The sequence below is a fragment of the Passer domesticus genome, chromosome 5 (genome assembly GCF_036417665.1).
Source record: "Passer domesticus isolate bPasDom1 chromosome 5, bPasDom1.hap1, whole genome shotgun sequence".
NCBI classification, from domain to species: Eukaryota; Metazoa; Chordata; class Aves; order Passeriformes; family Passeridae; genus Passer; species Passer domesticus.
Genome location: NC_087478.1, coordinates 70,288,372 through 70,315,996, shown reverse-complemented (window position 1 = coordinate 70,315,996; position 27,625 = coordinate 70,288,372). Strand labels below are relative to the sequence as shown.

The 27,625-nt window shown below is 38.2% G+C and overlaps 1 long non-coding RNA gene across 1 annotated transcript in view; it reads left to right on the top strand.

Moving 5' to 3' along the window:
- The first annotated feature begins 2,958 nt into the window (after positions 1–2,958).
- Positions 2,959–27,625, top strand: part of LOC135301388 (uncharacterized) — a 42,428-nt gene continuing 17,761 nt past the window's right edge. Inside the window, exons 1-3 of the long non-coding RNA XR_010363152.1 lie at positions 2,959–3,010; positions 11,556–11,600; positions 12,615–12,693. This is a non-coding gene — a long non-coding RNA (uncharacterized LOC135301388). The remainder of the gene's footprint in view (positions 3,011–11,555; positions 11,601–12,614; positions 12,694–27,625) is intronic.

The following is a 27,625-nucleotide window of genomic DNA, read 5'->3' as shown; positions in this document are numbered from 1 at the left end:
AGATGGGGATTCATCTCACTTGCTTTCAGATATTTGGAAGTTATCTGAGGTGGTTGAACTCCTTTTATAACTGTTGGAATCCGAATTGCAGGGAACTCTCAGAACTTTGGGCCTGTAAACCAAATCTTAGAATTAAATACAGGATTTGATCTGAGACCTTGGAAAAAGATTTCAAACTTAGGTGCTAGAAGCGAGAATGTGGGTTTATAGTTTAAAGCAGAGACACGTTAAGCTAAGTAAAGTTTAGAGTTTTAGAGTTTAAGAAATAAAATCAAAGTAGTTACAAAGGTAAACAAGGAGTTCAGAATACAGTGCTGGAGGTTTGTGTGTCATAACATGATTGGCTAAGAAAGCTTACACTGTTGCATGAGTCCATAACACAAAATATTTTAAGGATTGGGTAAAAAGCATAAATATCCTTGCTGGCAGTGTTTTATTGGTCAAAATGCTTTTAAATCCTTAAAAGGTCTTGTAACTAGAGGTCTTGTGACCTTCTGAGCCATGGACTGAAGATGTGAGAATTAACCCTTCCTGCCTATATAGAGGATAAGAAAAATAAATCACATCATCTAAAGCAACTCAGATGTCTCATCTCAAATTCCTTCAAAATTCCCCACAAATTTCCCACATGTAACCAATGGAGGGAGACAAGAATCATGAGCTGACAACTCACTGTCTTCAGGTATATCCTAGCTTGGCTGCAGGTGGAACCTGGATAAATATAACTTTTGGGTGAATTCTTCTCTATCTGGGTCTCTCTAGGCATTCCTACCAGCACAAAGGAACCCATGCCTTTTCTGTCTTTTTCTATGGTGAAAAAGAGATGATCAAAGCTGCTTGAACAGCAAAACAAAAAGACGTTGCTTGGATATGAACAGCAAAAAAATGTGGGAAGTGTTTCCTGGCTGTGGACACAAGTGAATCCATCTGTTTTATTTAAATGGTAGCAATTTCTACTGACTCAGACCACTTAACTGCTTTTTTAGCTGTCACCCTACATTTATGGAAACTAGATATGCAACCTCTTTTTTTTAATTTTAATTTTCCAACATATGCAGTAATTGAAATCTAAAGATTTTGCATCTTTGGTGTGATAATGGTTCAGAGCAATGGATAAATAAATGAAATTCCCTAATGCCATAAATGGAAAAATGTAACCTTAAAATGTGCTCTTTATTAGTGAAAAGTTCTTACATTTGGGAATGTACCTCACAGGATGACTCTGACCTGTTTAGATCTTCCCACGCTGCAATATTATTCATATATGCCTTGTCTGCCCTTCAGTCCATCTTCTCCTCTGCAGATGACATTTGTTTGCAAAAGAGAAGCAGTAATAAAGTTATGCCTCTCTTTAAACTGGCAATTCACAATTTTGAAAGAGACCTGCCATCAGCAGAAAAAGAATCCACCTCTCTTCTATTTAGTTTAATTTCATGCAAATCTTGTTCCCTCCTCAGGCTTTATGCGAGCAGATCTGGACAGATCTGGCCTTTTGTTTTTACTTGCAGCTTGTGGTGCCATACAATGATGACAAAACCTCAGCTTAAAAATCAAAACCCAACCTGTAGTGTTTGACTTTTTGGAGCTCCTGCTCACTGAGCTGTGTGTAACTCTCCCTGTGTTATCTGGCTGAGTCTGCAGCAGCTGGAGCTGCGTGGGAGAACCACCAAGGTGTGCTGGGTGAAGTTACTGCAGTGAGTCCTGTCTGATGGGCTGTGAAGTCAGCAGATTTCCATCCTCTGGGCCTCTAGAAGTACTTTCCTCTACAAATGTGCTGAAAGAGCAGCAGTTCTTCCACATAAACCCCAGGCATTTTATTTTTGATTTGCAAAGAGAAACAAAATTCTAATTGCCATTCAATAATGCGGGCAAAAACACTCAGGCAAAGCCAGCAGTTTATAATCTGTAATTAGTAAACACTCTCAGAACAAGCCATATTTACAAGGAAAATTTGACACAGGGTTAAGGAAGAGAGGAATGAAACTTCATATACACATTTGTACATAACTGCAAAGAGGGAAGTCTTTGCTGATTGTGAGTGGTCCTGGGATTTGTAGCCACAGTTACTAACAAAGCTAAAGACTTTTAAAATGTTAGCTACTGAGTCCACCTGCTTACCCCTACTATCATCTGAAAAACGTGTCAAAGAGCTTGATCACAGACTTGGACTTTTGTATTATATTTTTTAACTATGTTATAAGAAAAGATACTACTACCTGAATTTTTAACCATGCAGTCATTTATTTCCCTCTCACCTTCTCTGATAGCTTTCAAAAGATAACTCATCCAAGTTTCTCAGAAAGCAGCCTTGAGTCTCCCTCCTGTGCAGAGAAGATGAACATATAGCAATTTTTGTGTCTTCTGTCTACAGTACCATTATAACATTAGGTATTGTAAACCCAAGAGTGTTCTCCTGAAACATGAGGAAAACTTCATACCCTTGCCCTCTATCCCAAAGGGATATGTGTGTGTGCATGGGTAATACACCTGGGTTTCTGCCAGTGGATAACCTTACTGATAGTTTGGTAGCCCTAATAAAATCTTGATGTCCTTTCAGAACAACAGCTGCTATTCTTAACTGGTCCCTGAGATCTAAAAACACTATATGCTTTGGTTTATAATTTGGTTAGTCTTTCTAGTCACAAGATCATTGCTTGACTAATGTACCCCCACTTCTCAAAACTCCTATGAAAATCCCTATAAACTTATGTTGTGGCCTAACCCCAGCTGGTAACTAAGTATCCCCAGCCAAAATCAGCACAATTTAATAACAAGGCAATAAACAACAACCATGGCTATATCCAAACCCTCTCTTTCTTTGTATTGCCCTAAAACCAATAACAATAAGCAGTTCAATGTGGATGGTATTAAAGCAGATTAGAAGCAGATGTTCACAGGGGCTGAACCAGATTTGCAACTGATATAAATAAGGGGGAAAAAAAAAATCAATGGCTTTAGCCAAGTGCGGTGTATACCCTCTGAAGATTTGGGCTGCTGCTTTTCATGTCTGGTGTGTTTCTTCTTGTTATTTCCTATTTTAAAAGGCTCACAAATGACTTATGCTTTAGAGAGGGAAGGCAGCAAGTCAGCTGGTTTTGTTGGACAGAATTTTTGCCAAGGCTATTACCTCAAATGGTTTGCATCAGTAAATTTGGGAGGAGATAATTTTAAGGAGTTAGTAGTGATGGCAAGTTTTCTTACTGCTCCCCAAGAAGTAAGGGCACTTCCCATGTAAGCAATTTAGCAAAGCTTCAAGCCATTGTTTAGTTACATAGGGATATGGTTTGGGAATGATAATGTATGTGAGAGAGATCTAATATAAGAGAAGAAGTCAAATGTAGTTGTTCTAAAAGGCTTGTTATGTTTTTAGACAAAGCAAAGTTGGGGCTAATTTTCACAGAAGACAGCTACATGAAACAAACAGCTAATCCTGTGTCTTCATCAGTCTGGAGATACTTTAATGTTGATATAAAAACCAGTAAGCATTTCCAAAAGTAGTGACTGATATCTGCTTATTGCTGTGTACTTTCCTGTTGTAATCTCTGTGATACAATTAGAAAAAGCCTTTAATGTGCAACTACAACTATATATCATTTCACTAGGCTAAATATTTTCAAATGATAAAGAGAACTCTAAATTTCTAGGCCTGACCTTTGAATAGGAGTTTAACACTTGATTTTTTGTTTGGATTTTGGTGAGGGTTTATTTGTTGTGTTTTTTAGTGCCTTAAGGTTAGGACTCTTAACCATGCAGAACAGAAAAGACTCAAAATGTTTCTAGAAATTTTGATCATGACAGCTTAAGTCAGATGGCAAATCTGTGCAACTGCAACTTATAAATTTCTTCTGTAGCTTTCCACAGGACAATTCAGATGGGAGGGGATGTGGGGCTGCCTCTAGTTGAGCTTAGGGATCAGAGCAACTTGTTCAAGGCTTGATTGGGTTAGATCTCAAACTTTCAAGGATAAAAAATCTGCAAACTGTTCAGGATTTTAGAATAGTCAGTCATCTGCATAATGAAAACCTTGGCTGCAGACAGTGGCAGTCTGTCCTGGCTCAGTTTAGGAACCTTGTTTTTCCTTTCTATCCATACTCCTTAGGGAGGGGAGGACACAAATCTCTCTTCTTGGTAATCTCCTCCTAGGCAGAAGGTTACATTTATGTCTTCCCTAAGCCTTCTTCTGTACAGGGTGGAGTCGACTCCCATGTAACCTCACCCTCAGTACAGGAATCACACTGATTGGTTTAGTTTTTATTTGGTTTTGATTGAGGTGAGGGGGCTGAGAAGGAGTGGTTTCAAACTGAACAAACAAACCAAATGTTCAGGAAATGTGGCCCCATTCTGTCCTTGTTAAGTAATCTGCTATCTGTATATAAACACACAGGTGTGTAATAAGAAGCAATAGTGAGCACCTGTTTTTAATCTTTTCATCTTCCCTTTTTAACCTGTCCTTGTTTTTTTCCTTTTTTTTATTGTAAATTCTTCAGAAATTGAATTTTCTAATTTGACCCTACAAAAATTAAGCCAATTAGGTGTGAACACAATAGAGGTAATTATTAGAAGCATCCACATTGTTTTCTGACAGGAAAATCCTGCCAAGAACAAATAATAAGATTATTTCATTTTCTGCAACTGTCCCTGCCTCTGTCACTGGATACAACAAAAAGTCAGGAGATTACTTAGCTTGAAAAATGGTATTTAATCCAATTGTAGCTGAAGAGAGGTTTTGAAGTAGATGGAATAACTGCATTTGCATACAGTATTGTGTTGTAGTCCTCACAGCAGCGCAAAGAGGAGGCCAGGATATGTTTGAATACTTGGTTTTTGCACTACTAAGTTGTTTTTTGGTAGGCTACAAAAGCAGTCAAACAATGTGGGCAAGTCCTTGATGCCACAGCTCAGCATAATACAGACCTATTTCATGTGACTATAACAAATAAAAATTAAATGAATAATCAGATTTTCTTCCAAAAATGATGCACCTGTCAAGATTTTTTTTACCTAAAGAATAAATATATTCCAAATATTTGAAATTATCCAAAAATTGTCTCACATTTCCTGTGAAGTAACTATATGTCTTTGACATTAGAGCTAGAAAATACAGGAAGTTTCACCTGCTGGATGAAAATAATTACCTTTTTTCTATCAAGACCAAAGAAATAAAATGAAGATTTTTTTTGTGAGCTGCTTTTCTGTGAGAAAACTACTTTTTGACTTTAGGGACATTGACACATGGTGATTTCTAAATTGGAAAGCAGGTGCCAGCTGTGGTCCTGCTGTCTTCAACCTACTCTTGACTCTGCCGTGGTCTGCAGTGTCTCCTCTGAGTACAATAGATCAGCTGATGGACTCAAGCTCTTCGAAAGCTCCTCTGAATGCAGCCCTGCAGGGTGAGAGTTCACAGGGAAAACAAAGTGGACAAGTAAGAATCACTTGGAAGGCCAGCCTCAGCTAGTCAGTTTGTTCTATCAAATTCTGAGCATGACACAAATAATATTTATGCCCAGTACCTAAAGTAAAATGGCATCATTCCGTTCAGTATTGCAGTACTGAACACATGCCAGGAATGGTTATGGGGCATATCAATATTGTTCTGAAATTCTCTGCAGAAATTACTGGCAGTAACCACTCAGTCCCTTCTGATCACTACTACATTTAACACCAGCAGCACAAGTCCAAAACTTACAAATAAGAAGGAACCAAAGCACTGAACATCACATCGTCAACATCATCCAGCAGAAAACTTATAGACTCATTAGGCAGCAAATTAGCATTGTTTAAACACTACTTGTTTATAAAAATGATGATGCAAATATGAAACACGGTAATCAGCTGCAGCTAGTAGCTCCAGTTAGCTGAGGAGATCTGTAGATTAGGTGCATTTCTCCCATCCCTCACTTTCTGCACAGAAAAAGTTCACCTGCACTTCAGATGAACTGGAAAAGTCCCTGTGACAGTCTGATTCTGTCTTGAGATCTGTGGTACCAGGGGGAACAAAGTTACCTCAGCAATCAGTGCTGTTCCTCACTTGCAGTTTTATCTGGTAAAGCAAGTACAGAATGAGGTGGCAAATTCTGATGACAAAAAAATTAAGTGAGGTGATAAAAGTGCTATGGGGAGTAGCAGAATCACCTTAGAGTACTAAATGATTGGGCAACGAAATAGCAGGAAAAAAAACTGGTGCAGATGGGTGTAGAATAATGCAGACAGAAAAAGTCTGTCCTAAATACCAAAATCTCTATATTAAAAAAAAATCTTCCCAGAGCCATAGCTGATAATTTTATTGAAATGTCAGCTCTTCACTTCTGCTTTACTTAGTCATGAGTAAAGAAAAGTCATTACCAAAAAACCCAGGAAAACAAAGCAGAAAACTTTTGTGTCACAATACTCATCCACACTGAGTACAAATCACAAACAGTCAAAGAATTTCTGATTTTAGCATCTTGAAGAATCAATACAGAAGACTGGAAAAGGTGCAGAGAGTAGTGAGTAGTGATAAGAATGATCAAAGTTATTCATACTTTCCATTTGAGGGATATGAAATAAACTAAGGCTCATCTCATAGAAAGAAGGGATGATTAACAAGAGCAGAATATGGGGCCGTGAAATTATCAGTGGCCAGGAGATGGCAAGTGGGGAACCATTATTCACTGGTTTTGGTAACACACAGATGAGAGGCCATGAGTTGACATTATCAGAAGGCAAGTTCCACCTAAATTATAAGATTTTTTTTTCTCACCTTTCACAAAGTGTCATTAAACCCAGAGGTAGTACTTCTGCCTCAGGAAGGTTTTGAAGTACTATTGGTTCTGGGCCAGTAGATAAAAAAGAAACAGGATATGTTTGCTCTGCTCTTAGGATATTCCTTCAGCATCCAAGGCTAGACATAGCTGGAGACATTTTAGGGAGCTAAATAGGCTTTTGGCTTGACTCCCTCTGTTGTTCTTAAGTATTAAAAAATTCTACACATTTGCAGATGAACCAGAATCAAAACTCTTGTATTTGCTATAAAGGCTTACAATGAACTTTTTCATCTTAACATGACTGGCTCTAGAATTCCTGGTGTTTTGCTTCAAGCACTTAAGACACTACATATAACTGCTATAGACCTTTAACTGCTAGAGAAGTCCTAAAATCCTCATCCACTACAGAAACTCATTCCCTGCTTCTTCTTTAAAGAATAGTTATTTATTCTGGAGTGGTAGACATTATATACTAAAGGGAAAACTTTAACAGAGAGGCACTGAGTTTTATTTTGAAGACTCTGGGGGTTTGTTTCTTTTTTTTTTTTTAATTACAACTTTTCCTTAATTAACACATGTGTGCAGCCTTACTATTGCTCCTATGAACCTCTTAGTGCACTTTTCTGGCATAATCTTTACCCCATGGGGCTGCAGAGATAAAGTCCCTTGTTTGTGATGCCTACCTTGTTGAGTGTTATATGCCAAGTGCAGCAGAGCAGCAGCTCTCAGCCATCCATTTTCCTTTTGGATTAAGAGATATTTTACATCCATGAACCCTGAAAACTGGAATCATTGCTGAAACATATAATTTAACATCAAAAGCACAGTAGGAGTTCTTGAGTTCCCTGACAGTAACCCATGTGCAGGTGCACAGCCAGCAAGAAAATACACATGATGAATTAACCAGGCTTCTATTGCTGGCATCTGTCATTAGTTATGAATAGAATAATAATGGATTTGTGTTAGAAAACAACTTGACAGGACATGTTACTTCATTTTCTAAGGAAAATGAAAGCAGTGTAATGCTAGTACAAAAGAGAAGATCATCTTACTGCAATATATCTTTACACTTAGCTTAAGGCCATGGTTCAGCTCTGCAAAATTACAGCTATGGTTTCTTGATTTACAAATATATTACTTTTTGTGCATTCTAAGCTGTCTTTTAGAGCCAAAAGTTAACACAGCCCAAATATGGGGGAAGGAGCTGAATTTTTCTCCTAACAAACCTGCCTTCAAGAAAATTTTTAACTAATTTTGAGTGATGAGGGTAGTCTGCCTTCAATAACAAACAGACAGTTTGAGATTGTACAAGTTTTATGACACACAGACTATTACTCATGACAATGAACAAGCTAGACAAAAAGCAGCTGGGCTTTTAAACCCCAAGTTGTTTGTAGAGCTGACAGTTAGAATAATCTCTTTATTTTTACCTCCAGCTGGCCAAATTGCTGTGAGAATTACAAGGAGAGAAAAGAAGTTAAACTTAGGTTCATATTTATTTTCTTTTTTTTTTAAGAGGTACATTGAAGACTGCACAAAAACACAACATAAAAAAAAAAGTAAGAAAAGTCTCCTAGGTTATGTTCAATTCTCAGAATCACCCTGTTTCCTGAGCTACTCCTATGTTTGGCCACCACAATGTCAGCTCCTAGAGATTGCTTTACTCACCAGATAGATGTGGTCATCTCTAGGATTTCCATGACCTCAGGAGACACAAGTGTCCTGAAAGTGTGTGCAGCAAAGGGAACCTGGAAAGAAATCATAAATTTTACTATTTAAGGTGAATGAGTGGAAGCAAAATTAAAAATTCAGTGACTTTTTTTTTTGCTATCCTTTATTTTTCTATTCCTCTTCCTCATCTGAAGCAAAGCCCACAAAATACTTCCACCTCCCATTTATATCCATGGTATTAAGATCCAGACCCCTTTTGTTGTTGAGTGATCCCCTAATAGGCACCTTTCCCATTCTCTTGCTAGGAGAATATTTTCCCCTTAACATATGGTTCTTGTTATGCTGTAATTTATTGTCACACAGCTATTTGGTTGTTTAAAAAAGTTATTTTTATTGCCCTTCAGAAAGGTCATGTATGATTATTCTTGTCACTTCCCTTAATGAACACAGGTGGTTGGGAACTTAGACTAAATACAAAGAGTAGTGAAACATTAATTTATTCAAATTTAGAAGGAAGGAAGAAATTATGTTTGTCAAGACAGCACAACTCTGAGGTGGTTACTCTGTTGTCAGCACAGAGTCTGCTTCCTATGCTGCTATTCAGTTCTTGGACATGGTGGTGTGCTGCATGACATCAACAGTCAAGGCTTTCAAGTGCCATGTCTTGGTTTACTTTTACTTCTTGACTCAGCAGTGTTAGTTCTAAGATTTATTTCTCACAGTAATTTTTTTTTTTTTTATGAACAGACGTTCCCTTTCAAACACAGTATGTACACTATTAAGTCCCTTTTAAGCACTTTTTGCAATGATTTATAGCCATTTGAATTCAAAAATCTATTTAAATTTCTGAATTCAAATAAAAATCCAACCTCTCTTGTTAGCAATTGCTCAGCAAATACTGATGTTTCCAGTGGAAACACATTAATTCTTCAGCTTATTCCACAAAGTTTGCTCTTAATAAAATGACTATTCAAGAAGCCTATCATATGGAAGGTGGAGGTTAAAAAGCCAATTATCATGGTGCGTGGTCTGAAAAGAGAAAAACTCATTTCAGGTGTTTCATGTGTTTGACTTTTCATGGAGCATATTTTACTCTTCCCTTGAAATATGAAATATTTAGTAAGAGGCATCTTGCTATCCCATCTTAAAAAATATGAATCAGAATAAGGAAATGCCTGTGAAATGTGTTGAAGAGCATGGAAGTCTTTTCTACATTGCACTTTGTAGCAAGAGTCACTCTCCTTCCTGTACCAGTGCTGGCACAGAGGGCAGTCTGAGTGCTCTCCTTGTGGCAATGGCTACCTACAGCATTCCCTAACCAAAATCTTTAATTCTAGCCCACATCTACCTTTTCCCTCTGTCCTTCCCTGCAAGCATGAAACCAAATACAAAGCCAAGGGGCAGAGCATGCATTGTCCTTCTTGGAGCTTATGAGCCCTTTAGTGAACCCCAGAAAACAGAGAGCACAGCATTCATTTAGCATATGCAGCTGAAAATTAACATATTTGCCTCTTGCACATGGTTACTTGGACCCTACACCAATTCCTTTTCAGTACTTTTATTACTTTTCTATGTAACAGAATCTTCTGCAAGGGTTATTGTGGGTTTGCTTGGTCATTTGTTAGTCTCATCCTTTAGAAATTGAGAATCAATGGTTAAATAAGGTCTAAATAGTCAAAATTCTTAAACATTAAGTCTATTGCAAGATAATTTGGCAACAGACAGATAGAAACTAAGGACAACTTTATCCTGTTTTGTGTAATGAACATTAAGTGCTGATAGCATCAGATAAAAATGTGAGTTGCATTCTCTGTGCATAATTCACTTTATTAGAGGCAGTGGTGCATAACTTCAGACATTTATTCACATTCATACAACCTGATTCTATGATGATGTTTATGCTTACAGCAAAATGGAAATACTCTTTTAGAGATCAGAGCACAGATGACTGGAAAAAAAGTCAGCTGAAGAGGAACCATGGAGTTTTCATATAATGATTTAACTTTGATCACAGAGATCAGAGTGTTCTACTGGAAAAGCAAACAGGGAATAGTTTAAAATATTTATTTAAAATGGAGCCGGGGAAAAAAGCCTTCCTATGACATGTACTTGCAAGCATGTTATAGGGGGAAACATTAGAAATGCTAGTTGATGACAAATCCTTTAATTAACATATGGTAATTGGCTTAGGTATGCAGCAGTCAAAAAATTAGGTAGCTTTTACATATTTAAGATGTTAGAATATTAATCAGGAAAGAATTTATCATTATTATCAGACCAGAAATGATGCAGGCAGAATAGTTAAGCAGAGATTAGCTAGAATATATTTCCCAGTGTAAATCAGGCTGCAAATGCATCTGTTTCTCTGCTAACCAATATTTCTGGTACCTATTTTGGTACCAAGGGGAGCACCACTCACCACTGCTCTCCACCCAGACATAGAGCCCTTGAGTGTGACCATCCATTCCTCATCCATCCAATCTTTATCTCTCCAACTGAGAGACCCAAATGTGTGAGATGTTTTTGCTCCAGCCCAGATAGTCTGTCAATTGCTCTTCCCTTATCCATCAATGTTGTGACCTCATTAAAGAAAGCCACGACATTTTTCAGATTTGCCCTTAGGGAAGCCATGATGGCTATCAAAAATTGTGTCTTTATTTTTCATGTGCCTTAGGAGGATCTGCTCCATAGTCTTGCCAGGCACTCTGGTGGGACTGCCCTGTAGTAGCTCTGGGTAGAAGTCAGCAATAAAGAACATGTGAAGAACAGAGTTTCAGGCAGCTTGCAAGGTGCCAGAAGCTCAGCTGGCTGGGGACTGTTACAGAAGCATCTACTGGGAGCAGCAGGAAGAGAGCAGGTGCCTCCATGAGCTGCCCTTGTCAGGATGGGCAGCTCTGTCACAGCACCCAGTGACAGCCAGGGTGAGCTCCAGGCCTGCTATGTGCTGGGGAGCATCTGCTGCAGGGGAGCAGTGTAAGGAGATGGGCCATGAACATGCAGCCTCACCATCTCCTCCTGGGAGCACTCGGCACTGGGAAAAGTGAGGCTATGTATTTTTGCCAGAAAAGGTTAATTGCCCTGGCTGTCAGAAGGAAGAACAGTGTATGATCTAAATTGTTTCTTTTTCTTTTCTTTCAACAGGTCTCTGGTCCTTTGCTTTGGAGAGATGTAGCCTTCTTTAGAATGGTGAGGATTTGTATCTTTTTAAGTAGTTAATGTTTCTGCTAAGCAGTTAGGAAGCATCCAGCTGTTAAAAGCCTTTAATTGGTGAGTCTGCACTTCTTCAGCCCCTAAGGGCTGGAGACAAATAAGCTTGTCTTTTAGAAATACCAACAATAACTGCAGATATTATTGAAGTCAAGGTGAAAACAGACAAGCTTGACTCACTAAAACAGCCAATTCAGAAACTAAGCACACCTATTTCTGTGAAATTGTAGTGCTATACCCAGAATTTTCCATGCTACAGGCCAATGATCTTCTGTTCACATTGTTTTGGGCTTCTTCATTAAGACGCAGACTACTGGGAAACCATCAGTAACCCCAAAAATTGACCTGCAATATTGTGGTTTATCTCTTCCCATTAGACTAGAGCTTGAAATGCAGCTGTATTCAACCAGTACATTTCTAACTTTGCTTAACATGATAATTTGAGATTTGTGAGTTTGATTGCACTGAAACACATACTAAGCAGCAGTGGCTGAATTCTGGTTTATCTTCAGTTTATTCACATATTTGTATCTACTTAAGTTATTTCAGAAATTAATTCTTTCTGTGACAAGCACAACATCAGTTCCTACCTGAAAGCTGAGTTGTCGTTATAATGCCACAAATTGCAAATCCTGCAACAGCTTGTTTTAAACTTTTTATTTGAAGTTTGCACTGCTGTCTGTTGTGCAAGCATAGAGAAGTACAACAGTTGTCCTGCTGCCTTGTTTAAAATTCAGCTGAATGTACTTTGTATGGTCCTCAGGTTTTCTCTGAGCTGTAGCTGCTTTAATTTGTTACCAATTAATGGCATTGCCAAGGCTGCTTTGGGAAAATGACTGACAGAAAGAAATGGAGTCTGAGGGTAGAATAGAAAGGATTAAAGCATTTTGTAGTTATGGGAGTAATTAATTAGTGAGGTGGCTTGGAAGATGGGTGGTTAATTCCCCAGGAAAATTCCTCCCATAATCATTCTCTGCCTTGTGCTTATTTCAGCTTGTGTTCTCCCCACACCATCAGCCATTCCAGCTCCACACACTGCTTGCCAAAGAGGGACTGACTGCTGCCTGCTGGGGTAAGTGGTGTGCAGGATGATCTGCAGCGCTGCTGTATCTTCCCTGACTCCAGCAAGGCAAAGGACAGGAATCTCTCATTTCTGCTCTCATTCCCTAAGGCACCTGAAGCCCAAATCCTCAGGACACCAGTCTGGCCTGGGCAGATAACACTGTTCTCAGAGTTAGGGTTCTTTAAGCCAGGTTCTTAACCAGTTCAATATTATTACCTGAGAGGTTATAAATAAGATCATTAGTTCAGATGAGAGTTAAACACCTATTTACAGCAATTACTGGATTATGAAGAGATAAAACCATAAAACATGTTTACGACTTCACTGCAATCTTAGTTGAGAAGCAAGGATTTCTCCCTTAGGCTAGAGGTGTATCCCAGCAAAGCTTAACTCTCCCAGGACAGTGTGTCCTTCCTCTGTCCTTTCCTTTAAGTCTAGCTCATTGTTTGGACACTTGTTCCATTAGAAGTGTCAGGGAATGTGAATGGTGTCTCAAAGGGGGTATCTCTGAAGAGTGTTTACTGCCTGAAAGATTCAAAGCATGGCTGAATAACTCCCCTTCCTTGAAATATTTGGGAGCTCTGTATGTAATGATCTTTGTCATGTGGTGCTGTTTAGTATCAGGAGACTGCTGTAAGAATGTTCTTTCATCTGTGTAAGAATTCAGGTTAAATGAAGAGGTTATTATGTGCTGATTCCTCATCCCTTTGTATCACATCCTCCACTGTGACCACAAATCTATGTTTTTGTAAACTCTTACACCTTCTGCAGTCATTTGCCCTTCATTTTTCCCTGCCATGCTACTCTTGTCCCTTAGCTAAAGATACAATGTGAGCCTTTTTATTTGACTCACAGTACCCTTTCAAATACCTAATAACAAAAGAGCACTGGTAATGTATCTGAGAGACCTAACAGTGCCAAAACTCTGTGCTTCCCATGGATTCCACACAACAAGCCAGAAATTACATAAATAACTTGTCAGCTGGAGTGTCTCCATCTTCCCACCTTTGACATTTCTGATCAGTTCTGGCACAATTCCTACCTAAAAAATAATGATTCAACCTATAAAAAGGCTTTATTTAAAAAATTTCTTTATTGATTAAGAAGGATAAAAGAAATTGAAAAGTGTTGTTCTTCACAAGTGTTTCCTTTCTCAAAGTCTTATATGTCAACATTGCTGATCTTACACGTCCAATCCTAATGTTTCTAAATGCTGGTGTTGAAAATCCAAACCACAGTGGAAAATTGAACTGCATTCTTTTTCCATCATCAGAAATAGAAGTCCCACAATCAGATCTGAGCTGTCAGGTTTATTAATGATGTGTGAAGCAAAACTGAATCCAGCTCAGCCTTCCATGGCTGTGTTGGCTCTGTAATGATAACAGTAGTAAAATCATCATTACAGTTATCACTAAAAAAAAGCCCAAATGAGATTCAAAGAACCACAGAGGGAAGCCAATATATTGAATAGGATGATGCTGGTTTCTACAATGCCTCTGCTTGCTATAATCACATTTTAAGTAACAATTTTGGTGTATGCTTAATTGTTGCAGTATTCATACAGAAATAAAATGTAATATGATGACAATGACTTCCTTGGAGAGTGAAGTTATATTTAAAATAAGTTTGGAAGAAAGGAAAATAGGTCTCTGGAATAACTAAACAACAACTGTTCAGAATCAAAGACTGGAACAGGAATTCAACATGCTGAGAAATGAGAGAAAACATCCAAATAGATGATCCTAATCTTTGGGAAGCAGTAAGCCATATAGAAGTTGTGAAGTTAAATGTAAAAGACAAAATTCTTTTAATAGGTATGAGAATGTCTGTATAGTACTGGTAAATGGCTCAGGGGTTTGAGATTTTTGCATTAGAACATGTGAGGGAACAGAGCCGCATTCCTTGAAGAGTAGCTGCCACAAAATATTATACAATGCAGTACATTTTCCTATTTCTTCTTATGACAATGCTTTTAGGACTGACTTTGGAAGGAAAACCTTATGGGATTATTCTTCTCTTATTTTCTCTCCTTGAATTTATCTGTAAAGCAGGTCTGTGTGAATGTCAGTGGCTGTTTGTCATTGAAGACATAGAGAAACACCATCTGAATTCACAGTTTTGCATTACAAAGCACAGTATTTAAAGGATTAGAATATAATTTCCAGATAATTTTAAAAAAGAGGATCTGGCAGTCCAATAGGAATACATTAGATAGTGCTACTTTTTGTCCAATTCCTTGCCTAAATAAGTGTCACACTGTGAATAAACAACTTGGATGTCATCCAAGCACAAAAGTTTTCAAACAGTAATTGTGCAATATAAGCAAGTCAGAAATCCTGATACTGATTTAAATAGTACAAAGATGTTATTCATAATCAGAAATAAATGTTTTTGAAGGAGACTTTTTAGATGTACATTTTCTTGTTATTTTGCTTCAAACGGAAATTCTTCATGCATGAATATATCCCCTTGCTAAAGAAAGGGTACTATTTTGGGGTCAAGCTACCATAAAAACCTTGCTCTCAAGCTGAGTCAACTTGCAATTATTTGCTATTGAACAACTTCCTTTTAGTCTTACTAAGAAAAGTAATTTTTTTTCTTACATTACCCCAAAAAACAGATTGTGACTAGAAAGACACTTAGGGCACATAAGATCCTGTGTACTCTAGGTCCAGATAATCTGTCAATTGCTCTACCCTTGTCCATCAGTGCTGTAACTCCATAATAGAAAGCCACCAAATTTGTCAAGCATGATTTGCCCTTTGTTGTTATTGGTTTTTTATTCAAAAAAATAATTAAAGCTTTTCTAATTAAGAACTTTCCAAGCAAAAATACCACCAGTTGTTCTGAACTAGAATCACGGGCATCAGAAAGTGTAAAGGTAAGCTGAATATTCACCTTCTTTAGGTTGGAGTCTTTAGGTTGCATCAGTGACCAGGCTGTTTCCAGATGGAGAGTCAGACCAGAATTAAGCAGTGCAGCAAATGCTTGTTTAGGGCTTCTTGTAGTGTTGAATCAAAGACAAGGACAGGACATAATATTCTGTTACTGTAAATTAGCACCAGTAATTCAAATTCGCTCATTAATTCGTACCTGTGATTATGATGTTTTACTAGGCACACTCTATGACATTCTAATGTTATTCTATACCAAGTAAAGCAGCTTCTTCCACAGCTGACATCAAAGCAAAGAATCAGTGTAAACTTTATATCATGCGTTCCTGCAAAGGAGAGAAATTTAGTCATGTGCACACATTTATTTGGATTATGTTGGAAGAAACCCTGAAGCCACTGATCAGCTATGTAGGACTGTGAATCCAGAGGTACCATTGCTGCCACAGACAGTGTTTAGTCCTTGCTGTGAAAGGGTGCAGAGCCAAAGTGAAACCTCAGTCATCCATTTTGGACTGGGTCTAGAATTCCTGTCCCTCCTGGCCAGGCAGCTAAAGCCAGAATTATTGTCTCTACTTCTGAAAGAGTGAAGTGTTTGCCTGCCCTGCTTGTGCAGGAATATTGTTCCTGAAGCTCATCCCTCTTGTATTTAACAACCCTTTAAAAGGAAACCTGGATGTACTCATGGGTGATTTATCCTGATCTGGTTTTGTGCTAGCATATTTCTTTAGTTCAAATGACCCTCCCTTTTTCCTTTGCTTTTAGCACACACTACACTTAAAATGAGCAGTCATATCCTTTGTCTCCTTCCAGTCTGATAAGGTTAAAATCTGAGCTCTCCATGTTTATTCTGACAGAATAAAACTTTTCTTGTGCTCATCCCACAAACTTCAAACTGAACGTTTCTGGGCAGGTGACCAGATTTGTTCTGCATAGTGTCATCAGCACTTTCCCTGTGAAGCTTCCTCACCAAACACTCTCTGCCTTCAGTATTTGCAGGCTGCATTTGATCTTTTCTGTGCTACCTCTATTGGGGTTGAGTCAGGGCTTCATCAACCCAGGTTCCAAGGTTCCTCTCTTCTCTTGGGCCCAATGGTGAGGCCCAGCTTATGGCAGTTCTTGTTATAAGCCCTTCTGCATCTAGCCTTGCATGTTACATTTCACTTCATTTCTGTTAAAAAGGCCAAGCACTGTTTTATACAATATGCCAGACCTTAGCAATGTTGGTACTTCCCAATGTGACATTGTCACCAAATTTAATGAAAATGTAGTTCTACTTTGCTAATTGAATCACTAATGAATGACTGCATACACTCTGGTAATGTTTTACATTACTTACTAAGAACAGCAGTGATTGTTTCCTAGTTTATTCACTACACATTCACTCACTCTAAGAACATACATGGAAGTAAATTGTGTACTTCTGTATGATTGCAAGGCTCAGAGAGAAGAAGAAGGTGGTCATTTATTTGCATACTAATAGGTGCTGACTAAATATTGAATTTTTCAGAACATTAAGAATTACATAAAGGGGATTTCTTTTGAAGTTTCTGCCTTGTACACAGAGCCAAATATTAGCTAGTTGTCAAAAGTATTTCTTCAAAAAGTCCTTCTCAGATTTTGTCAATTAAGCAGTAAATAGATGATATGGTAATTTGAACAAATAGTCTTTATTGTACAAAGGCTAGCAATATAGTCTGAAAGACTAAGAGAGGCATGCAGGTCTGCAGGGCAGCCAGCAATCTGCTCCTCTCCATCTGGCTCAGAACTTAACAGTGAGGTTAGTTTGTAGGATAAACTCTGCTCCTCCTCTGGCACATTGAAGAAACAGGGAAAATCAGTGCTGTTTTTCCACAGCCAAGCCCTGTCTCCTCTCACTCAGGATGAACAGGGTAGGATTGACTGACCTGTCCACCCTTCATTACCTCCACAGCTACAGCAAAAGGTCTCTGAAATGAGTCCATGCTTAGGAGGAGCTCAGAGGCTGGTGCCACAGAGTCTTTGCTGTATTAACCTTTATGGTCACTGCATGGCTCTGACACTCCTCACAAATCCAGTAGAAATAACTGAGACTCAGGAAAAGAACTCCTGGAAAAAGAAAGAAAATCCAGTGACATTTCTGCTGAGCAAGAGAATGATGTCCTCTTTGGTGAGGAGACAAATCTTATGTGCATTCTCTGCTAGGACATGGAGAAAGAAAAAAGGGGTGCTCCCTTCATGATGTGATTTCTTTGCCCTCTGCACAGCCTTTAGATGTCTGTGCCTGGGAAAATGAGATCTGGTGGAGAAAGTACATTTTGAGGCAGCCTTGGGCAAAACCACATAATGTTATTCATTTTGTCCCAGGAATCTCTACCCTTATTAATACTGAAGAAAATTCCAGCATGTTGGCATTTTTTTTCTTTCTCCAAATCACAGCAAAAGTTTAAGAAAAGTGCAACAGAACATTCAAGCAGTAAAGGGATAGCATTTACTTGCAGACTGATGTTAGTCTAGCTGAAAAGCTGCAGCCCTTCAGTCAAGTTTGTCTTGACTCTTGTGCCTCTTTTCTTTTTCCTTCATGCACTATGATTTGTTCATGATGCAACCCTATCAGGAACTGGAAACAGAATTATTTCCTTATTGTCTCCTGGTAAAAGTACTCAACTAAAATTATATTGTTTTTTTCCAATAGGAATTTGTTTAAACTGACAAAGATATTTCTGACAAAACTATTTTCAGTATAGCCTTTCATGAGTCCTAATCTCTTCAAGCAGATTCATTTGGATGACAAAGAATCAGACCACAACTTTGGTGCTGTGTATATAAAACTTATTCCTTCTTTGGGCAAGCACAGATTTCCACAATGAAATGAGAGCATTTTAATTTGGTGGCAGAGACAAGCCAGAACCATTTGTGCTCATCCAGCATAAGAGGATGAAGATTGGTTTTGCTCCCCAAACCACTTAAAGGCCTGACGAGAGCATGGTAAGTGGCCAGCACATGGGAGAGTGTGGCTCCCTGTCCCACAGCTGAAACCACAGCCTCATTACTGCTTCATTCTATTTGCAATTCAGCAACATGTGTTTGGTCTGTTTACAAGGATAAAGTGCTGCTTTTCAGCCTCATAAATACTGAAATGGCAAGTTTTGCTGATGATCTGTTCTTGTTCCAAGGTTTGGTCTGTCCTTTAGTGATGTTTGGGGTGTGACATTTGCTGCTTTGTGTGGTGCTTTTAGCTGTAGGGTAGCAGCAAATATGCAGGCTGGAATCCTGTTTAAGCCCTGCTATCAACTACACTCAGTGCTGGCTTAACAAATCTTAGGGAAGGAAGAACTGTAGAGAAGTCACGGTGGAGACAAGGGACCTGCTTGTGGGAGTAATCCAGAAGCCCTGCAGAATTGCCACACTCCTAAGACTGTCTTAGGTTTGACTACTATTGAACCCTAGGTTTTAAAATATTATTTCTCTGACACCAAAGCTGATTTTTAAAAATAAATCTGATTCTTAGTAAATAGAAATTCTGAAAGAATCATGAAGCATTTTGCTGTTACAGGTATCCGCATAACTTGATTCTCATTTTATTCATGTTTCTTCTGCTTCATCTTTGAGGAAAAGCAATGGCACCCACTTTTGGCATTAATTTAAATTCTAAAAACAGTAAATTTGCACAAAAACCAATATTACCTTATGCTCTTCCTACTTCAATACACCCAAAGGAAATATCTAACTGCAAAGATAAGTGATATTTTTTCTTTCTCAGGTTTAAAGTTGCAGAAAAATTGTCAGCTTGGAATAATGATTAACTCACTGACTTTCTTTTAAACCTTAAAGAAGGTAGTATTTTTTTCCTATATTTTGCTTTTCTAAAATTGAAGCCTCCAGAACTGAAGGCTGCCCTGAAAGTCTCTAGCAGTACAGAAAGGGAGCCCTAGATAAAACATTTCCTGAGAACTAGATGTTAGCACATTTTCTGAAAGAGAATGATTACTTCATTAGTACCAACATTTTCTTTTAAGGTAGTCTATGCCACCAACACTTTCTATTCCAATAGGATAATTCTTTGCCAATACAACCTTAGTTTATTTATTCTGCTTCCTGTTAAATTATCTTCCAATTCACCAGTAGTGATCCAATTACCAAGAGTCTACCAAGAACTCACCCTTCACACTTTTCCAAGTTCTGTCCTGCAGAGAAATAATTCTTCTCCTGTCCTCTAATGAATGTGTCATTTATGGGTGCAAGCATTCCTATTATCACCTTCCTAATGACCAGAAGAATGTAAATGAAAATGTCTTTGGTGGCAGAAGCTTGTCAACTGTTTTGATTACCATGAGAAGAAAATCAGTCTGGGCCTGGAATCTGTATAATAACTTTGTACTGGCAACATTTTTTTCTTGTATTCAGTCTGAAAAGGCAGACTGTAGCTGGCTGTATGGTCTTGAGCTGCACTGGAGAAACACATCAGTCTTCAGCAGGAAATTACACCAGTCAAAGGTATTTTGGTTGTTTATAGCCTTCCCCTAATGAGATGAGACAATACAGATTTTTAAGAATCCATTTATCTTTGTATATCTTGAGGGTGATAACTAATACCTCATTTAAAAAAACATTAAAAAAGAGTAAAAGACCTCCTCCTTTAGAATTAACACTGTAATTAACTATAAATAAATAGGAGAGGTTGTCAGGACTTGTTACAGATGTTCCTTACCGTGTCACCACAGCTTGTAGCACTGTTGATATGTCTTATGCTGGAGAGCTTATCAAGAATCTGTTCTGAAACTCAACCTGAGGAGAAAGAGGAGAATAGTTTGGATGCACATATTTCCTCAATATTTGATCAATATCTCCTGTTTACCAGCTGTTCTTCACAAAAACAACAACAAAAAAAATATTGATCCTTTATAGCTGTGATAACTGCTGGGCAGGTGTGAGTAAAATATTTTACATGCTGTTTTGCTCCTTTGACCCATCCTGCCCTTTTGGGTGGTGAAACTTTCTGAATTTGTCGAAAGACTTCCTTGCTTGGAGTAGAATTTTTTGCTCTTTTGCAGAAACAGAATAGTTTACATTTGTCTTTTCTCCATTGTATCTCTTTCATTGTACTCCACAGAAAATAGCAGGGGGGAGCACTAACAGCATGCATGGGAGCAGTCTCATTATTTGTGAACTGATTGTGTGGAAAACATCTGTTTCCTGCCCAGCTTCACTTGTTTGTACACATCTACTGCTTGCAATAATGCAGGGCTGAGGAGAAAAAGGGAAACAAAACACAGCAAATCTGCCATGCTTTTTGGTTGTCCCAGTGTCTCTCAGCCCCACATGTGCAGTAGCTTCCAGTTCATCAAGAAGAAATGATGAGCCACTGAACAAAGTGCATTAGCTGAACTCAAGTCAGTACTGTACTGGCATCTAGAGAGTCTTCATTTGTGTATGCAGATCAGTAAGCTTTGTCTTTGCCTTTTTGCACTGCAGTGTGGACCTCTGAATTCCTTAGTTCTATTGTTCAATTATGAGTGCTCTGCTTATGGCTTTCTGCTGGACATAGCCATGTAATGGCATAAATGTGAATGGTAGAATGACAAACAGCACTATTCAACTGTACCAAGAGTAGAAACAGAGCTACAAAACAGGAGAAACATTCCATGTATTTAAATAGATCTTTACGTTTATCAAACTTTAAATCTGCTATCACTTTTATCTCCCCTTTTTCATCTGAAGCAGTAGAAGTTTCTGTAGGGTGGGCATTTGAAAAAGGAAATTAAGTCAATAGCATTATGCTTCCTACCTGTTTCCAGTCAGCGCTTTTCTTCACTGCTGGATTCTTCTTCTCCTTATAGAGCAACCTTTTATCTTTCATACTGGGGTGCTGATGGGTCTCATCGATTCAAGTTCAGCAAGGTCCCCTTTTCTCATCGGGTGATCTTTTTTTGCACTCGCCATCCTCACTGCAACCTTGAGCTTGAATCTGTGCTCATTGTTTTTTCTCAATACTACTGAATTCTGCTGCATGGCCTGTACATGCCTGCACATTATTTACACAGTACAGTTTGACTCAGCATGAGCCTATTTTGATGCTTTCTTACAGAAAAATCAGAAGATCCCAAGCAAGACCAGGAATTCAGCTGCATATATCCAGTTGTATAGCAAGAGGAAACACTGACAAGATAACTATCAGGGCAGGAGTGGGTTCTTACCTCCCTGCTTTATTCCTTTCACAAGCTTTACACTATTCATGTCCTCCAAGACTCTTATGCAGTAGCTCATGGCCTCTTCCATACTGAGATGAAATTCTGTGACTCTAAGTCCCTGTTATGTGTTCATTATGAATATACTTCCTAGAGCAGGCTTTTCTAAAATGTCGTATCTCAATGGACACAAGTGCCTGTACATTTTCTGGTATTGCTAATGGACCCAACTTCTTTCTCATTTATTCCCTTAAGGAGGCTTCTTTTTCTTCCCATGGCGATTTTCTGACTAGTAAGGTTGGATAAAGAGCAGCCCTTAAAGTGTTTCTAAATTTTATTTTTATTCAGCCCCACACTGTTATAATTCTATCCCATAAAGAGATGTTTTGCAGAATTCCCACAGGGAAATTCTGCCTTAAGCTCTCTATCTTCACTGTAGACACTGCACTCCATAAAACATTCACAACTGGGAAGAAGGCCAGGACATGTGAAGATAGGCATGTCCTGAAATTGTTTCAGATTACTCCTTGTTGACCTAATTTCATCTCCTTTAACATGGTGTCATGGTGTTTTCCAACTGAAATGAGAGTTTACGTTGTATAAACTATCCCATGATCAAAAACCAAAAAATATCTGCTTGTAATACCAGGCTTGAAAACAGATGTTCATCTGCATGATTTATCCAGTTCTTGCCCCATTATTCCCTGCAACGTGCAGGACAGAAGGGAACACAACTTTTGTTTCAGATCCCTTGACCAATTGCCCCAAGGTTCTTAGGATGGCTTAATATTACAGGCTCTTTAAAACACAAGCATTCCAAAAGCTCACACTGGCTTTGCTCAAAGAAGATACAATTGTGTGGACCCTGGAAAAATGACTGTACTTGAACACAGAGGAAAAAAAAGCTTTCTTGAGGAAATTCTCTTCAATTAAAAAAAAAAACAAAACAATAATTTCCATATCATCCCTCAGGAAAGATTTTCTCATAATCCTCACCTTTCGTAGGGGGTCACATTAAAGAGTTCCATAAAACAAATACTAAACTGGAAGTGGAGAAACTCCTCTTCCATCCCCAAAAATAGAGTCTGACCATCTACTCCTTCAGTTCTACCTTCAATGTCATCGTCTTCTTCGTATATCACCTAGAAATACATCAGTGTTCAATGCCAATTCAATAACCTTATTAATGTCTCTTTTTTAAAGTATTGTTTTTTCTTGCCATGGCCAAAGTCAGCAGTCCAGCATCCATAAAAAAAACTTAAAGGAGAAAAAAATGTGTGCAAAATACACCGCTGCTGGACCTGCTCTTTGCATACTCTATTTTGCTAATGTCAAATAAAAAATAAAAGGCAGAGAGGACATTTATTTCAACCACCTGAACCCACAGACTCTGTGAACAGTATGGCTGCATTATTCTCCAGGAAGAATATCAGTAAACATCCTGGCAAAAGTAATTTTGCAATTCAAGGTGCTTACTGCAACTTTTCCATTTCTATTGGTATTTGGCAGACCAAGCTCTTTTCCTTGCTAACTCTTCTCACTTCTCTTTTTTCTCCACTCTAGTCCTAGAGTGTTCTGCAGAGACTGGCATTATTTACCTCATGGTTCTTACAGGGTAGTACAGCTTGCCAGCTTTTGCTTCAATGCACTTCTTCTATTGTTTGTCTCATACAATGAAGGCAAACCACAGTGTCTAAAGCAATTGTATTGCAGAACAAATAATAATGATCTTGTGCTGGAGAGGGCAATGATCTGGGCTTTTTTTTCCTTGGAGACAGAGTATTTGGCTCTGTCAACTATTCTATTTACAGGTTGGATTAGTAGCCAACTTGAGTACCCTTGAGCTCTTTTTACTTGGTTGTAGCTCATAGCCCCTGAAAGTAATTGCACTTGGATTTCTGCAGTCATGACAACTTGATGCAGGGAGTTAAGGCAGTTCTGCAGATCTAAAATCCAGGAACCTGAGGAGATGGAGGGAATTGTTGTAATTCACCTAGAGTTTGAATAGGAAAAAAACAAACAACAATTACATGGAAGAATATTAGTTCTTAGTATTCCTGACACTGCAGCATAATTATCTTGAAGGAAAAATACAGTGTCCCGTTTAGGGTGCAAGCAGGAAGAGCCTAAATACAAAGGAATGAGAAGCATCCAGAAAAGTGTTTTTCAAACTATAAAATGTATCTCTCCTTTCTTTTAATTATTTCCACAAGAAAAGATGTTCTAGCACAGGACCAAATCTCTCTATCCTCACAACTTCTTATAGTAATGCTATGGATCCAGACTTTTCATGTTCTCTCTCTTTCAGCATGAACCATCTGTGGTTCTGGAACCTGCTCTATTTCAGTCAATGGGTAGATTAAATACTCCGGGAAACATAACAAAAGATGATAAATTCCATGGAGAAAGTGAAGTGGCTTTGGCCACTAGAGGAAAGACATGAAGATTTTAATTACCCTTCAAAATCTTAAAATCTGACCATATTTCTGTATGGTCTCCAAAGTCCGCTGTGCAACACAAGTTATATGCATATTTTCAGCACATTTTAGGTAGTTTGGTTGAAGAAGAAGCTATTTCTGACTATTAACGAAAAGCAGGTAGCACCAGCTTTCCATTTTTAAAGGATGTGTACAGTGATGATACAGCCCTTAGCCTTTTAAAACTCCCAAATAATTATTGACTTGGATGGGACTCCCACATGTAGGTAAATATCTGTCTACTATCATTTGTACCAGCCTTAAGACAACTAGCTTTCTCTAGATGAGTAGCCAGATTACACAAAGTAGGTTTAGATCCAGAGATTCCTCGCAATGCTACAAGGGGTATAAATGACGAACAGCTGCACTAAGAGTTTCCCATCCTTGTTGTCCAGGTCAGTCTGTGACCTTTGTGGTATGTATACTTCAGTAAGACATAAGTAGTTTAGCATTCATGTCAAAATCATATTACCTGATACATTAAGAATTCTTACTAAAAAAGGTGAATAAACTTCACTAGGTAAAAAATGAATGTGTCTTCTAATTAAGGTCAGAAGACACAGGCTTATATAACCTTTAGTGAGTTAGGATTTCACAGGAAAAATATTAAAACCAAACAGCACACTTGAGACCCCCTTCTGTCCATCGTCCAAACACAGTAGTCCACTTTGAAAGAAGGAAGCTGAGGACTCCGTCTTGATATTTGTTTTCTTCTCTCATACACTTTCTAGTCATAAATCATAATCTAGTCATGTTTTATCGTTGATTTCTGTTATGCTGAAATCAAAGGTTTACCCAAATAGATGATTGTCAGCATGTTCACATGCTTTTGCAGCACACTTTGATCCTTGTGGGCAAGAGAAAAGGTATGAGAGGCTCCAATTGCAGGCACAGATCAAGGTATGGAAGGGACAGGTTCTGCACCCAAGTCATTAGAAATCATCTGGGAGTGGGGCATCCACACCCTGTTGGATCCCTTTAAAAACTGTATCTTGAATCTGTCCTCGACTTCGTTCCTTCTCTTTTAAAAGGGAGTATTTCCTCACTCTATTTGCTTAGGGGGTACATTCAGTGGGGTCAAAGATCATCTTTTGCTGTGCAATGGAGTTACATTCCTTAATAGGAATCTGTTATTGTAACCATATTGCAAATCTCTCTGATAACAGTAGAAATATTCTCTGGAGTCTTGAACACAATGTTTTCCATGAGTCTTTAGCCTCAATGCTTAAAAAAATCCAGAGTAAACTTCCTCTAAATTATTTCTGTATTTAAAATTTCATTCCATTTTTTTTCCCCTGAGGAATACAGATTTTGAAAAAATAGTTGCTTTGAGTATGAATAATAGGATCTTAGCTAAGAAACTTTCAGTGTGCTCTTAATTTGCAGATGAGAAGTACTGATTTGGCTCTAACAGAACATTTACATGCTCCACAGACATCAAATACAGAGATGTCATGTGGCCTCTTCATTTAATGGAATGACAGCAAGAGGGAGAGAAAGCACTTGAAGGATTAATACAAACATTGCTTTCAAGATGCTTCTGTTTGAATGAACTTGAAGAAGATTCTATCATTCTACACAGAAGAATTCATTGCAAACAACCTAAACCAAAAGCCCTAAGAACTCACTGACCATGTGAGAATGGTCCAGGTCCAGAAAGGCACTCAGGGCATTCACTCAACTTATTTTTGCTAAAATTTTTACTCTTAGCTGTCAGTACCAACGTTCATATCCTTGCCACCTGGATGGAAAAATCTCTTTCTTTTCTGTGTGTCTTGCTTTTTAGCTATGGCTCATAAATCAAATCACTAAATTCATCTAGTTCTTTCACTGCAACATAGCTGAAAGCACATCCCTCTTCAGCTCCCACTAAAATAATCTCTCATACATCTTTCATCACAGTTATCTCTACTTAGTCCTAATTCCCACAGCAGACAAGAGTTACAGCAAATCCCATAAAGTACTTTCTGTTTGTATCATTTTATACCTAACTGAGCTCCAAAAGCAACTTAGAATCTTGACAGAGAAAAGCCCAGAACCAAATGTGTGAACTTCACCTGGCAAGGTCCAGGTGTTGTGTTTAAAAGGAAAGGAACACCTTTCAGGAGCTTTTTGGGGGGTAGGACTGGGTTTATGGAGGTTTGGTGCCCTATTATTAATATTAGAAAGGCTTTTACACTGAAGCTCTAGGGAGGTTGTGGAAATCATCACCAGTAGTCTGGGAAAGACGGAAGTGTCCAGCTGTTCGGTGGAGTGGTGCTTTGAGAGATTAAAGTATATGGAGCAGCCTCTCTTTCTAAATACTTTCCAGTCTATCACCAAAGTGGTGGCTGCTAATCTTTCAGAAATTGTTCCTAGGCTATATCACAATATCTCTACACTATTGCTTCCTTCTGAACTTAGCATCAAATTCATTTGGTTCATCTCCACTTCCAGTTCTCTGAGCATAACTTCTGCATGAATCTCCATTCTCCTTTCTCATCATCCTGGTAGTTCTTGCCATATTGCTTTTCTGTCTCATTACCCTTTCCCTTTCTCTTTATTTTCTCTGTATTTCCATCCATATCTTTAATGATCTCTCAGTTCACCCCATTAGAAAACCTTATCTCTATCCTTATAACATCTTAGAGGTATTCAAATGCCTCTAAGTTAGTTCACACTACTTGGTTAGGCAAGGAAAATGTCCTGTAGTGCATCATATATTGGTAAATTAGTGTCTCAGTACTCATTAATCACCACCGAAGACAAATTACGTGAGGAGCTTCACTGTCTCTGAATTTGCATTTTTGTCTTATGCTAGATTCTTAAGGAAAGGAGACAGGTGTCCAAACACAAATAACAAATAATATAATGTTGTATAAGAATCTGGATGTCAAAATGAACTCATATGTGCTGGGATAGATTCTTATTGTTGTCTTCACATCCTTAAGATATTCACAGTAATTATTCTTCTGTATTAAAGGAGACGTGCATAAGGAAAGCACAAATAGGAAACTGAGGATAGGACCTGAGACTTTAAACTCTGATTTTCATTTCTTCAGGATTTTGTTTAGCAAACAGATCCATAGAGAAAATACCAAAGTCCAAAACTCTGCTTACTTTTAACTGCTCAATATGGAATAAGAGGGTGAAGCTGTCAAGCTGGTTACAAAGAATAATATTATAGTACATATTCTCTAGATTACTAGGATAACACTCTCTCTTAACATTTACAATGGACTTTCACAGATGAAAACTGACTATAATACATGTGAGAGCTACCAGACCTGTTGAGCTACAGGGTCTATAGGTACCTGGACATCAGTGTTGTTATGGCAATTGCAAAATGGAAAGACCCTTGACATATTTGGAAGTCAGAAATAATTATTTCTCTGTAATACGGACTGTTTAAGTTGTGGTTATGGAG